Raw genomic sequence first — 15,348 nt, forward strand, 5'->3', positions numbered from 1 at the left:
TCCACAGGCTAGAATCAAAGCCACAGGTGTTTTTGTCTTCGTGCCAGGGTCTCCGAGCCCCCTGCCAGGGTCTGGAGCCAGCCAGGGCAGCCAGAGGGGTGTCCTGGACTCCGACAGCAGAAAAAATGGAAATATTTGCATTTTACTCCGGAGCTGCGCAGCCGGTGCAGAGAGCAGGATGAGGCCTCAGGCAGCCTTTGCTTTGTTAGGGAGAGGAGTTTGTACCCGGCTTCATTTTCACTCCCTAAGCCTCCCTGTGATCTGCCTCGTGCATCTGTTTCCCCTTGATCTCGCTGCCTGACTGACAGCTACTTTACACCAGCATTATCTGTCAAAACATTATTTAATGGAATCCCTTCTAGAAGGAGTTTTTGTTATTATTAGAAATCAAAATGCGGTGATAATTGAATCCCTTTGTATTCCCTGTGTAATGCAGGGAGTAAGACACATTCACACCTGAGGGGAAAACACATCTGGATTTCCTCTTTGCCCCAAGTCCAGGAGCTCTCCCTCTGCCTGGCTTTGATTCTCCTGCCTCAGAGGGGGAGGAAATTCGCAGTGTGTGCATCTCATCTGAGGGAAACAATGCCATACATACTCTGATTTTTTTTTTAATTTTTTTTTTCTTTTTGCTGTCGGAATGGCATTAAATAAATACATAGCAGGCTGCGGTGTCACAACAAGGAGATGTACAATTACGAAGAAAAAATACCCCAAGGAAATCAACACAAGGCTTATTAATATCCAGGCCTGCAGAAGACAACTGTCAGACAATTGGTCAACAAGGTACATGGTATCTGTTAGATACTGACTAACCCATTATGATCTTTATGAAGTGTCCTTTTGGGGGTCTAGATCTTCAAATATGAGTTGGAAGACCCTTTTCTTTTATTAGTTGCTAAGCTCTTTATACTTTTACCATATTGCGGCAGGTTAGAAGTCTGAGCTTTATTGTCTTATGTTATTGAAAATCCAGATTCCCGCAGCCTTCTCCCTCAGGTCAAGATTTGTCTGAGAATACATTCTCATTTCTCCATGTACAAAGGCTGTCTGGAGAGAGGCAGAAAAAGATTATGACTGTAATATACTTAAATCCAATTTATTTGCCTGACTAGAAACTTCCACACTTCACAATTGCTTCCTACAGAAGATTTTGTATTTAATTCCTTCATCGCAGCGAGGAGCAGGAGAGATCCGAGTCCTCCAACAGGTCTGTGCTCCACACACACCTGAGCCAGAGGAGAGGGAGGGAAGCAGCAAATGGACACTCACTTTGCAGGGCTGCAGTTTATTTCTGCTTCAGAAACCAACAGAAATGGGAAGGGATTTTAAATACCCTTTGCAGAGCCAGGTTGGGGCGCTGGGAGCGCCCTGGGAGTGCTGCTGGATGGAGACATCATTTGGCTCAGCCGCTTCATCCTCGCGCTGCTCTCCCAGGTCTGGTTTGAGAGGAGCATCTCAGCTGCTCTGGTCATCCTTCAGCAGGTCCCAGGGTTATTTTAAACCTTCATTTGAGAAGGCTTGAAAAGCCCTGGCTCGGGTTTCCTGCAGCTTTTCCCTAAGCAGAGGTGGCACCACAGCCGTTCTGCCTGGCTCCAGAACAAACACGGCCAGGCCAGAATGAGCTGGGCCAGTTGGGCCTCACCAACACCTTTGTTTGGGGGAAAAAACGTAAAATGCGGTGAAAAGATGCTTTGCAAAGTGCAGCACTTGCCTTTGGACCGTGGCTGGGAGCCCTGGCTGTCCATAACATGTCCAGGGCTTGGGGCACTCCTAAAGGATGGATAAAAGATGGTTAAACCCTCCCAAAGGGGTCAGGAGCTGCTGCTGCACGGCCTTGGCTCTTGCACCTGGATTTGGAACTCCTTGCTTGGGCAGGGCAGTGCCCAGAAGCATCAAAAAGGAGAATTTCCTTAGTTCTGAGAACCAAGCTGTACAAAAGCAGGGCACAGCACGAGCTGGTGTGCAGCTCAGGTGCCCTGAGGTGACGAGGGCGATGGCAGCACCTCCAGGGCCAGCAAGGGCCTGCAGCCCCTCTGCAGCTCCTGGCGTGGGATTTTTGGGGTGCTGGCCCAGCTGGGCAGGGGGTCCCACCTGGGACACAGCCAAGGGCTCTGGTGGCTCTGGGGGATGCTCGGACAGAGCCTTTGGGACCCTCAGACAGGGCCTGGTGGCCACTGGGCTGCCACAAGCCTTGAAGCTGCAAAGAGCAGCTGCCTCCACCTCTTTGTAGATTTTCCCTCTACTTCAGAGCTAGTTATCCATCCTAAGACCAAAATCCAGCCTAAAAGGATGGGAAACCCACTTTGGCACAGCTGTTATTTGGGAAAAGCTGCAGTGGAGTTTTTTAGTCATGGAAAGAGATCTCAGCTCGGTTTGAAACAGAAACAATCTTAATTCTCCCAGAAAACACCATGGCACTAAAAACTTCAGAGCAGCCGGGCTGGATAAAGCTCCTTTTCACCACAAAATGTATCTGATTGCTCCCAAATTTCTGCAACTTGTAGAATTCCAGCAGGTGGCTGTGTGGCTCGTGCTTTCCAGGAGCACCATCCCTTCACTTCCCCTGTGAGCTGGAGCCTGCAATTCCCAGATTTTCCAGCTCTGTCCATTCCCCCTGTGAGCTGGAGCCCTGCAATTCCCAGATTTTCCAGCTCTGTCCACTCCTCTGAGCTGGAGCCCTGCAATTCCCAGATTTTCCAGTTCTGTCCATTCCCCCTGTGAGCTGGAGCCCTGCAATTCCCAGATTTTCCAGCTCTTTCCACTCCTCTGAGCTGGAGCCCTGCAATTCCCTGGCCAGGTTTCCCAGCTCTGTCCCTGGGCTGGTTTTGCACGGCCACAGCGCTGGATTTTTTCTCATTTCCCTCCCAATCTTTTGAACAAATTCTCCTTTTCAAAGTCTGCACCCTGTGGGGCTCTGAAATCATAACAATTAATGCTGGCAAAGACTCCTGAAGCCACCTAAGCCATCCCTCCTAGGGCAGGACTGTTGGAGCAGGCAGAGAAATTAATGGAGAGGGAAGGCACGGGAGCCAGGCAGGGACCTGATCCCGAGCTAAAATTGGGGTAAAAAGTTGAAATCACCTAAAAAAGCTGCTAGGGGGGAAGTGGCAGAGCTGCTCTGTCACACGAGTCCTTGATAGTTAATATGGAAGGAGTTGTGATCATTAATTCATCCTAATTTTAACTCTTATTTCAACATTTGGTTTGGTTGGTTCTGATTTTCTTTTCTTATTTTGACTTTTTCCCGGATTTTGTAGCAACAAGGGGTGATCAAACAGATTTACAATAGTGGGTGTTTATCACCCTTCCAGAGGCGTTAAGTGGCTATAAATGCATATGAAATATCTGCGGTGGATCCCTCGCCTGCTCAGCAATGTGTTCTTCCTACGTCCCTAATTGCTAGCAGGAAAAATAGGAGGAATTTGTTTACCAGCTTCCTGCATAATATTCAGACATCTGGAGCTGCGAGGTCTGCCTGGCGCTCCTGGGGGACAGAAAATCCATCAAGGACAATTAGACAAGCGGGGAGCTGCAGCCGGCAGGGAATTTCCCCGGCACCCTCCCAGCCTCCCTGGGCTCCCCTGCTCCTCCTCCTCCCCTGCAAGTCCTTCCCTGGATTTTCCCAAAATCCCTAAATCCTGCCCTGCTGCTTGCCCTGCCCTGCAGGTGCATTGTCCCCATCCCCATCCCTCACTCCTGGGTGGGTTTTCCCAAAGCATCCTCAAAAAAAAGCAATTTTTATGTGCTGGAATTGCTGTCTGTGCCTCTTAAGGCACTTTTTAGGGAATACCTGGGCATCACCCTGCTGTGTGAGCCCTCCCTTCTTCCTCCTGTCACACACCTGGGGGGGACAAATTCCTTCTGGAGGGCTCCTCTTGGCTCCTGCCACCCTGAAAAATCCAGGGATTGCCATATGAGAGCCAGGGAGCTGCGGTCCCCGCGGGGCTGCTCCTCATCTGTGACGCAGATGGGTTATTGATGATTTTCTGTTTCTTATTTAACAGCTTGAGATCAGCAGAGAGAGACTGTGTGGTTTGATTGAAATCAGCCAAGGAACTGCTTTTAATCATGATTTAAATCGAAAAAAAAAAAAAAAGTGAGAAACGTTGGTTTAAGTAATTGGGTTTTAAATTTGCTTTGCATTTGGTCTTTTTGAGTTGCCTAAATAAAGGTCTGTCCCCTTTGGGGGTGTCCTGGAACCAAAATTCCCTTTGTGAGACATTAGGGCCAAAGACCATGTGGTTTTCACTTGTGGATTTGTGAACACACTTTAATTTAATTTAATTTTTGTACAAAGCCCGCTTATCTGCCGTATTTCTATTCTTTTTCTGCTGCCTGTGTTTTGTAACTCCTGGTATCAGGCAGGAGGTGACTGGAAGGCAGCCAAGGGACACTATTTCCTGGAGATAATACTTTTTCTTCAACACAGAGGTGAGAAAAGATGCTTAAATAGATTGGGCAGCAGGGCAGGAGGCTGGGGCAGCCTTTGGGGTGCCCAGGTGTGCCCAGGGCAGGAGGTTTGGGAAGGGATGGGGGTCCCTGAGCCACCTGAGGAGTCCCCTGGGACCTCCCCTGACCCTCTGCTGTGTAAAATTAGCAGATCTCATCCTCTGCCACCTTTGGGCAAGGACAGGTGTCCAAATCCAGCTTGGGCAGGGCGGGGCTGGGACAGGGGAAGCGTCCCTGGGCATGGCAGGGGTGGCTCTGGGTGGGATTGAAGGTCCCTTCCCACCCAAACCACTCTGGGATTCTGGGATTCAGTGGAACTCCGGGCAACAGGGAGGGGAAGCACAGGGGGACCCCTTGCAGCACACACAAATTGTTAATTTAGGGTTAATTAAACGAAATATAATTTATCCCCTTCCACTTCTGAGAAGTCCTGCTGGCCAAGCTGGTTCCAGGATGGGCTGGGGTGGGTTTTGGGGCCCCTGCCCCCCGGGCTGGGCTCTGTGGATGCTTTGCCTGCAGATATTCCCACAGGAGAATATCCACAGGGAGCAGGAGCTGAGTTACCACTGAAACCAAATGGCTCCTGGGAGCTCATGGAGCTGATTCCTGCCCAGCTGCTGCTGCTTGGAGGGTCCTCTGCTCCTTCTCCTGTGGATTTAGGGAATTCTGGAATGTTCTGCCCGGGGATGTGGCGGGGTCAGCATCCCTGGGTGTGTTTAGCAAAGCCTGGATGTGGCTCTGGGTGCCAGTTTAGGGGTTGGGTTGGGTTGGACTCGCTGATCCTGGAGGTCTCTCCCAGCCTGGAGATTGTGTGAATTACAGCTCACCCAGGGGAGGATGGAGCCATGTCAGGAGGACCTCTGGCTTTCTGAAGGGTCGATCAATACCTGATCTGCTGCTGCTGCTGCTGCTGCTGCTGCAAGGGTTACACTGGGAGCTCTCCCTGCAGATAAAACAGAACATTACGTCTTCTTCAGACCGGCTCAGAATTGCAAATCCTGGAGTGAGACACACTGGGGCACTCCCAGGCAGCCTAGGAACGAGGTTTGGAGCAGGCAAGGTTCTGCAGCCCTGACCTGCATCCTGTCCACCCTGTCCATCCCATCCACCCTGTCCATCCCATCCATCCTGTCCATCCTGTCCATCCCATCCACTCTGTCCATCCCATTCACCCTGTCCATCCCATCTCTCTCTGTCCACCCCATCGACCCTGTCCATCCCATCCACCCTGACCATCCCATCCATCCCATCCATCCCATCCATCCCATCTCTCTCTGTCCATCCCATCCACCCTGTCCATCCCATCTACCCTGTCCATCCCATCCATCCTGTCCATCCCATCCATCCTGTCCATCCCATCCATCCCATCCATCCCATCTCTCTCTGACCATCCCATCCATCCCATCCATCCCATCCATCCCATCTCTCTCTGTCCATCCCATCCACCCTGTCCATCCCATCTACCCTGTCCATCCCATCCATCCTGTCCATCCCATCCATCCTGTCCATCCCATCCATCCCATCCATCCCATCTCTCTCTGTCCATCCCATCCATGTTGTCCATCCTGTCCATCCCATCCATCCCCTCACTGTGGGGACAGGAGGGCACGCTGTTCCTCCCCTCTGTCCATCCCTCAATGTCCATCCCCTCTCTGTCCATCTCCTCTCTGTCCATCCCCTGGTCCCTGCAGGACCTCAGTGCCGTGGGGAGGAGATGCTCGGGAGAAGGTGATGCCTGAGAGGTCCCTGTGCCAGGGGCTGGGCACAGGCACAGAACAAAGCAGGGATTGATGAAAAGCCCTCCCAGGACACACCTGGGGCACTGCAGGAGCCCGGCTCAGGAGCTCTCACACTTTTATAAGTTCTGCTCCATTCCCACATCGGGCTCAGTGCCCAATTCCAGCCCCAGGTGCTGCAGTCCCACCCTCCCAGGCTGCTCTCCTCCATTCCTGCTGCTTGCACTTTTTGGGGCTGGAGCTGCAGCGTGTCCTTGGCTCTGGGCTGGAGAAGGATTGTTCTGTGTGCTGAGCTGGTTCTGGGCTGCAGAAGGATTGTTCTGTGTGCTGAGCTGGCTCTGGGCTGGAGAAGGATTGTTCTGTGTGCTGAGCTGGTTCTGGGCTGGAGAAGGATTGTTCTGTGTGCTGAGCTGTGAGCAGGGCTGCAGAAGGATTGTTCTGTGTGCTGAGCTGGCTCTGGGCTGGAGAAGGATTGTTCTGTGTGCTGAGCTGTGAGCAGAGCTGCAGAAGGATTGTTCTGTGTGCTGAGCTGTGAGCAGGGCTGGAGAAGGATTGTTCTGTGTGCTGAGCTGGTTCTGGGCTGCAGAAGGATTGTTCTGTGTGCTGAGCTGTGAGCAGGGCTGGAGAAGGATTGTTCTGTGTGCTGAGCTGTGAGCAGAGCTGCTGGCACTCTGTGTGGGGCTCAGAGGGGCACTGGGGCAGGGCAGAGCCTGGAAACAGGAGAGCCAAAGCTGAAGGCTCTGATGGGAGGGGATGGAGCACACGCAGCTGTAGATGCCAGCCCAGGTAGCCACAGGGCCGAGCGCTGCTCCACGAGCAGTGCTGGAGCTCCTTCCTGTGGTGGCAGCGATGAGTTACTGCCTGTGGAGCACCAGCCGGGAACCAGCCGGGAACCAGCCCGGCAATGCGGTCCATCCCCCCGCATCCCCCCTCCAGCCCTGCACCCCTGGGCTCAGGGCGGAGTGACCCGCTGGACACTGCCCCAGGACACTGCCCCAGGACACTGCCCCAGGACACTGCTGATGGACACTGCCCCAAGACACTGCCCCAGGACACTGCCCCAGGACACTGCCCCAGGACACTGCTGCTGGACACTGCCCCAGGACACTGCTCCAGGACACTGCCCCAGGACACTGCCCCAGGACACTGCCCCAGGACACTGCTGCTGGACACTGCCCTGGACACTGCTGCTGGACACTGCTGCTGGACACTGCTGCTGGACACTGCCCCAGGACACTGCCCCAGGACACTGCTGCTGGACACTGCCCTGGACACTGCTGCTGGACACTGCTGCTGGACACTGCCCCAGGACACTGCCCTGGACACTGCCCCAGGACACTGCCCCAGGACACTGCTGATGGACACTGCTGATGGACACTGCCCAGGACACTGCTGCTGGACACTGCCCCAGGACACTGCTGCTGGACACTGCCCCAGGACACTGCCCCAGCACACTGCCCCAGGACACTCAGGCCACGCTGGGGTGGTCACCTCACCCAGCCCCAGGCCGGCTGTGTGCTCACTCACGGCATGCTCAGTAAATAATGGCATTTTCTAACTGTGTCACACACCTGTCCAGCCAGGAGTGGTGGCAGTGGGGGATTTGGGGGTGGGCAGCGCTGCCCAGCCCCGGGCACCACGAGTGATGGGCAGAGCCGTGGGTGCTGCCCCCTCCCCTGGTCACAGCAGCAGCGATGAGCAAGTGCTGCCTGCAGCTCTCCAAAAGAACAGAATCTGGCCCTTAATGTCCTTTTGATGTGGTTTTTTGTGTGCAAATAAGGTTTAATTTGCAGGTTTAAGGTTTAGTTTGGAGGTGAGTTTATCAGTGTTGTGTTATTGAGTTTATACTCCTGGGGTCAGCCCAGGCCTTGGAAAGCACAATGAACATTATTTATATTGTTAAACAAAGTCAAGGAATTGAAGCATCTGCTATTGGCCGGGAAAACAGACACTCAAAACAGAGGCACGTTTGTAACCATTCTCAGTATTTTTAGGAGCAGGAATTACTAAAATAATGGACAGGCATGGAAGGGATTATTAACAACAGTGATAGCCTGGAACATCCATCCCTCCCTTGCACAGAGCAGCCCGGGGGTGGAATGAGCAGCTCTGGGCTTGCAGAATACCAAGCTCACACTTGGATTTTGTTGTGTCAGCCGAGGGGCTCTGAGGGGAGCAGAAACAGCCCCGCTGCTGCCTGGGCTGGCTGGGGATTCTGAACCCAGCCCTCTCCTGTCCCACGCACTGATGTTGCTCTTGCTGCTCTGAAGAAACTAAAAGTAAGTTATTAATGAATTCCTTTTAATATGAGCATTTATATGCGTCGAGCTGGGTGAAATTCAAGCTAAGGTGGGAAAGATCCAGGCTGCATTACCACAGGGGTGGGACAGCAAGGAGAGTACGAGTGGGAGCCTGCACAGGCTGCCCTGGCTCCAGACACCCAATGCCTGCATGGATGGGGCTTGGAGCAGCTGGGACAGTGGAGATGTCCCTGCCAGGACAGGGGTGGCACTGGGTGGGATTTAAGGCCCTTTTCCAGTCAAACCGCTCTGGGATTCTGTCACGTCTGCGGTGATGCTCACGCTGCGCCGCAGAGCTTACCCAGCCCCACCTGCCAAAACGATGAGGCACAAAGCTGCTTTAGAGAGAAAAGGGAGTACAGAGATGCAGCAGGTTCAGCTGCAGCTCCCTGAACCCCGCTGGGCCTTCATTTGGGGCCAGGCTCTGTGCTGAGAGCCAAGGGAGGGGAGCAGGACTGGGAGGAGGTGGGAGCAAACCCCTTCCACGCTTCTGGAACAGGAGCAGCGGGAATAAAATGCCACTTTTCTGGCACTAATGAACGCGTGGCAGTGCAGGAATAGCTCTGTGCCCATAGGAAGTCTGGATTTTCAGCTACTGTTTAAGTTCCTTTTCTTCTGAAAGTGCTGGTGAGGCTCAGTCCTGTCATCCACTTCCTCTTACAACCACCACCGACTTCAAAGGAAATCCTGCTGGCAAAATAGCTACAGAATTGTGTCAGGAGTTTATTTGCTCCCAAGATTAGATAATTAATGAAGATAGAATATTAAAATTACATTTACATAAAGCTAAGGGTAATCTTAAAGCGTTCTATTATTTTGTAAATGACCCGAAGTTTGTAACGCGTTTATAATGATGAATCAGGAGACGAGGCCTTTCAAAGGAGGAAGTACAATTTATAATCTCACTTTCCTTCATTATTTATTCATCCTGCTGTTGAATCATCTGCTCTTCAAAACCTGAAAAGCCACTGAGCTGCCTGTACCTGCCACTGTTACTCTAGAAGGAAACCAAGTTTTGTGTTTGAGTCAGTCCCAATCTCAGGGTGAGGGCAGCTCCACACAGATCCTTTTCTTGGGCCCAGTTACTCTGAAATTCATAAAATTCCAGCCTGGTTTGGGTTGGAAGGGACCTCAAAGCTCATCTTGTCCCACCCCTGCCACGGCAGGGACACCTCCCACTGCCCCAGCTGCTCCAGCCCCAGTGTCCAGCCTGGCCTTGGGCACTGCCAGGGATCCAGGGGTGCCACAGCTGCTCTGGGCACCTGTGCCAGGGCTGCCCACCCTGCCAGGGAACAATTCCTTCCCAAAATCCCATCTAACCCTGCCCTCCTTCAGCTGAAGGACACAAACTCCACAGAATTTCTGCTGTCCGGCTTTCCCTTCAGGCTCAGACTTTGCTGCACCTGAATTGCTGAGGATTTAAGTGAGGGTAAAACCAGATATTTTTTATTTTCAGCATAAACCCATGGAAATAGCAATTCCTTTCCGCTCTGGTACTGTGTTTGTGGCAGTGCCCTGAAGGATTGCCCGTGGATGAAGTCACTGCTCTGCTCATTTCAAACAAGCCTCTCACCCAGCAGAGCTTTATTTAAACCCACTGCCCATTTCTGGGTGTAGCAATTTCCCACTCCTCACATCAAGGAGGAATTTTCAGCACACAAACTGGGCTGTCCCTGGATCCCTGGCAGTGCCCAAGGCCAGGCTGGAGCAGCTGGGACAGTGGGAGGTGTCCCTGCCATGGCAGGGGTGGCACTGGGTGGGATTTGGGATCCTTCCCACCCAAACCATTCCAGGATTTTATCCCAAGTGCGGTGAGCACCAAGGGCTCAGGAGGATCCCCCTAAAGACATCAGGTCCTTAACCCAAAAGCTGCTCCAGGAGCATTCCCTCATGCCAAGCAGAGCACCAAAGCTCCCAAATTCCCTGCTGTAAGAGCTGGCACTGAACCCAGCCCACCCCACTGCTCAGAGCCACACTGGGTCAAGGAATGGAGAGAAAATCTTCTCTCCCCTTCCCTAAAGTAACTGTCCCAGCCTGGGGAAGTGGTTTGCTGCACACAGGGACTGAGAAAGCAAAGTTTGGACAGGGCAGGATTTTGTGACTCAGCTTTTACCAGAACTGGAACGATGCTCAGCACAAGTGATGTAACCCTGGCCATAAATGCAGACAAAAAGCTCAGAATGTTATTTACTAGCTACCCTAAACTACCCAATCTTCTGTGAAACAGTCTCCCTTCAGCGAGTAACTCACACCAGCTATTTCCCTTTCCTTACAAACTCTTTTAAAAATTACTCAGAATTCTTTCCCTTCTCAGCTTTGCCCAGAAATGCACATTTTAAAGCTTCCCAAGCTCTTTGCTTGCTGAGCTACTGAGTCAGGGACTGAAGCACCTGGCGCTTGCTGGGAGGTGCTGAGTTCAGAGAACTTAACTTTTATTTAAAGGCTTCTTTATGTTCAGGACTCAAAGAAAGCAGCACCCTGTTAGTGCAGGGAGTGCTGAGGGATTGGAGATGGATTCCTGCTCCTCTCCTCGTGCCTGTGAAGATGAGGGTGGTGAGGATGAAGGCTGGTGCTCAGGAAGGTGCCCACGAGCAGAGGGAGGGTTTGGGGGGTATCTGGGAGGCTCAGGGAGGATTTTAACTGTGTGAATTCAGCTGTGCTCTGCACTGCTGGACTATTCACATTCTGCTCAATTCCCAGGGCTTAGGGCACCACTGGCAAAAGGAGAGGTGTCCTGACATGTCTTTATTAATTAAGGCCTAATTAATAAATCAGGATTCAAGCTGTGGCTGTTCCTGTATCCCTGGAAGTGTCCAAGGCCAGGCTGGAGCAGCCTGGGACAGGGGAAGGTGTCCCTGCCACTGCAGGAGTGGGAATGGAGGGGCTTTGAGGTCCCTTCCCACCCAAACCAATTTGGGATTCCATGTAATTAAGAGGTAAATGGTAATGGTTTGAGGGGGAAAAGCTTCCCAAGGAGCTGGATGGAGCTGGAGCATGGCTGGGCTTGGAACAAATGGAAAGGGGAAGGAAATACAACAGGAACTGGGTGGACAAGTCCTGACAGAATTTCACTCATCAGTGACCACGGTGCCTGCTCAGAGCCATCAGTGGCCAGAGGTGACAGACAGGAGAGCAATTATGGCGACTGGCACGTTGGGTGGGAAAGCCAATTAATATCACATCCGCTGTGCTTAATGAGCTCACCGCTGACGCTGATAGCACCCGCCACGCCGTGTCACAGAACAGGGCTGCCACAGACTCAGACTTCTTACTGCTGGCCCATGGACACGGGTGGAGGCTTTGAGGGCACGTGCTGCATCAATCCCTCTCCAAATCCACACATAAGAAACTCCAGGACCTTATCAATAACGTCAAACTCCTGTGGGTCTACCACCATTCCCCCTTGGATGACTTCAAACACCTGCAGGTCTACCATTCCCCCTTGGGTGACTGGCTGAGAGATAACAGGCTGGTTGGAGGAATTAGCCAAGCAAGGAATCACTATCATTCTCCTGCTCGTGATTTGGATCGTTCTCTTAGGTTGTCTTGTCTCATTGCCTAAAGTCATTCCTTCAACAGATCGTAGACAGGGCCTGGCTGGTGCAAAAAGAAGCTGTGAAGGAATTTCTGAGGCAGGAGGCCACTGGGTGGTCATGGACCTTCTGAGGGGTGGTCCAGTGTGGTGGAGTGGAGGTCACCGTGTCCTTGAGGAGGGAGGAAGCTGTGGAGCAGTTGTGGGGAGGAAGCTGAGGAGGACGTGCTGCCAATCAACCTCAAGGCAGAAAAAGGTGCATGAACGAGGAGCTTTAGACAATCACAGTAAAGCTGAGGTGTGTGCTTGCATGCTGACTGCTGAATGCCTGTGATTGTACCCGAGAAGCTGAAATAAACACTTACCATACACCATGTGCACCGTGTGAGTGACTTCTGGGCCTCCCTCATCTTGCTGCTCCGGGAACACCTCACACCCCTGTCACCCTGATTCTTAGGATTTTCTAAAGCCTTCTGAGTTTACATTCTTGTAGAGAACTTTCTCACCCAACTTTCTGTAAACAATCTATTATTTACCATTCCTCCATGGAGGTGGAGAAATTTGATGTACTGGTAGTTTGTCCAATGTCATTGGAGAGGTGGCACGTTCACCCTCCAATCCACTTTGGGGAAAGTAGAAATGCTGGAGTCAGAAAATAAACTTCCCCTTTTCCACCTTTGCAATAGCAGCAGCTCGTGTCGTGTTTTCATGTGTCCTGTAGTGACACATCCCTGACTCCCCAAGCCAGGATTCCCTACCACCCCCAGCACTCCGCTTCAAGCAATTACAGGAGGATTTTAATCTGATTATACATTAAAAACTCCCCTCTCCAAAGAAACTCAAAGATCAGAGACATTTCCTTTCAAGTATTACTCTGAAATTTGAACACTCCTGCTGCTTATTACAAAATGTTTCTGCAAGGCACTGCAGAACTCATCGACTCTACACTTTTATTGTTAGAATTGTTTTGTTTTCTTTATAAATCCAAGCATTTCGCTTCCATACCCTTCTTTTTTTACGGAAATGTTGTTAGGGAAGTTTTAGTCACAGCTTGAGCAGGATGCACAGTCACAAGCCACTGCTGTGGGTACATTACCAGGACCATGAGAATCACAACCAAACACAAAATAAATGACATGTTTGTCCTTCAGCTGGGTGAAAATGGGAATGCAAAGTCTAGAGTCTTATTTTTCCTGATCCCCACGATTCCCTAATCTTATCAAATATACATTCCCATATTCCAAGGCAGCCTGATAAAGCAGCTTGCTAGAAATAAGTTGCATTAGATTGTGTAGAGCACATTTTCCTGGGAAATCCAATTTCACAATCATGTTCTGGTGACATTTAGCCGTTGCTTAGTACAGCAAGGGTTCCTCAGATATTTGAAACGCTGAGTCCTGTGGCAGCGGGACCAGGGCAGGGATTGTCGCTTTGTGCCACCACAGGGACTTTGAGAGCTCAATCCAGCTCTGGGTCTCAGCGTAGGAGAGTCCTGGAGGGGCTGGAGCATGGCTAGGGCAGGGAACGGAGCTGGGAACGGGCTGGAGAACTCCTGAAGGAGCTGGGAAGGGGCTGGGAACTCCTGAGGGATTTGGGAAGGGGCTGGGGAACTCCTGAGGGATTTGGGAAGGGGCTGGAGAACTCCTGAGGGAGCTGGGAAGGGACTGGGGAACTCCTGAGGGATTTGGGAAGGGGCTGGGGAACTCCTGAGGGATTTGGGAAGGGGCTGGGGAACTCCTGAGGGATTTGGGAATGGGCTGGGGAACTCCTGAGGGAGCTGGGAAGGGGCTGGGGAACTCCTGAGGGATTTGGGAAGGGGATGGGAACTCCTGAGGGAGCTGAGGGGGCTCAGCCCAGAGAAAAGGGGGATCAGGGGGTACCCTTTGGCTCTGCACAGCTCCAGGGAACAGGGACAGGAGCAGAGGGAACGGCCTCAGGCTGGGCAGGGCAGGCTCAGTGTGGGCACAGCAGGAATTTCCCCATGGAAAGGGGCTCAGGGATTGGCACTGCCCAGGGAGGGTTGGTTCCCATCCCTGGAGGTGTCACCTGGAGGTGGCACTCAGAGCTGGGGATGGGGACAGGGTGGGGATGGAGCAGTGACAGGGTGGACCCAGGGGTCTGGGAGGTCCTGTCCCCCCTCGGGGATCCTGTCCACTCCTTCCCCCAGCCCCTGCTCTTCCCTGCCCCCTGATTCCCACAAATCCCAGGCTCCAGAGGCTGCCTGGCCTCGGCACAGCTGCACGGGGAGCGTGGCTGTCCCTGTTTGTCTGGCAGTGGAGGTGCCTCCAGGTTCATAAATCTGTATGCAGTAGTAGGGGTTCTCTACCAGCAATTCATTTTAATTATGTGAGACATAAAAAGACCACCTACAGATGAGACAATACAGCTGTAAGATTCTCAAGGTTACTACGGGGAATACTTCATAACTGAAGTATGTTTTCCCCGAGGAATTTGACTACCATTTGATTTAATTTTTAATTTTTACATTTTAATCAAAAATAGATCAAATGGTGGTGTTCTCCCCTGGGAACCATACTTCAGATATGAAGCAGTCCATGTTCCTTTTAAATATGTAAAGCTGCCATTTATGTATAACTCATGAATGACACCCTGTGTTGCAAGCAAATATCACGCAGCGATTTCGGGATTGTTGCAGTAACAACACCATAATCACACCAAAAAATCCCCCACCGTAATCAATCACACCAAAATAACCCTTACCATAATCACACCAAAATATCCCCATCATAATCAGTGACACCAAAATATCCCTACCAAAATCAATCACACCAAAATATCCTCACCACAGTCACACCAAAATATCCCTCACCATAATCAATCACACCAAAATAACCCCCACCATAATCACACCAAAATATCCCCATCGTAATCAATCACACCAAAATAACCCTTACCATAATCACACCAAAATATCCCCACCATAATCAATCACACTAAAATATCCCCACCATAATCACATCAAAATATCTCCCCATAATCAAACCAAAATATCCCCACTATAATCTCACCAAAATATCCCCACCGTAATCACACCAAAATATCCCCCAGCATACTCAATCACACCAAAATATCCCCACCATAATCAATCACATCAAAATAACCCTTACCATAATCACACCAAAATATCCCCACCATAATCAATCACACCAAAATATCCCCACCATAGTCACACCAAAGTATCCCCACCATAATCTCACCAAAATACTCCCCACCATAATCTCACAAAATATCCCCACTATAATCACATTAAAATATCCCCCACCATAATCACACCAAAATATCCCTCACCGTAATCACACCAAAATAT

The sequence above is a fragment of the Taeniopygia guttata genome, chromosome 6 (assembly GCF_048771995.1).
Source record: "Taeniopygia guttata chromosome 6, bTaeGut7.mat, whole genome shotgun sequence".
Lineage (NCBI taxonomy): Eukaryota > Metazoa > Chordata > Aves > Passeriformes > Estrildidae > Taeniopygia > Taeniopygia guttata.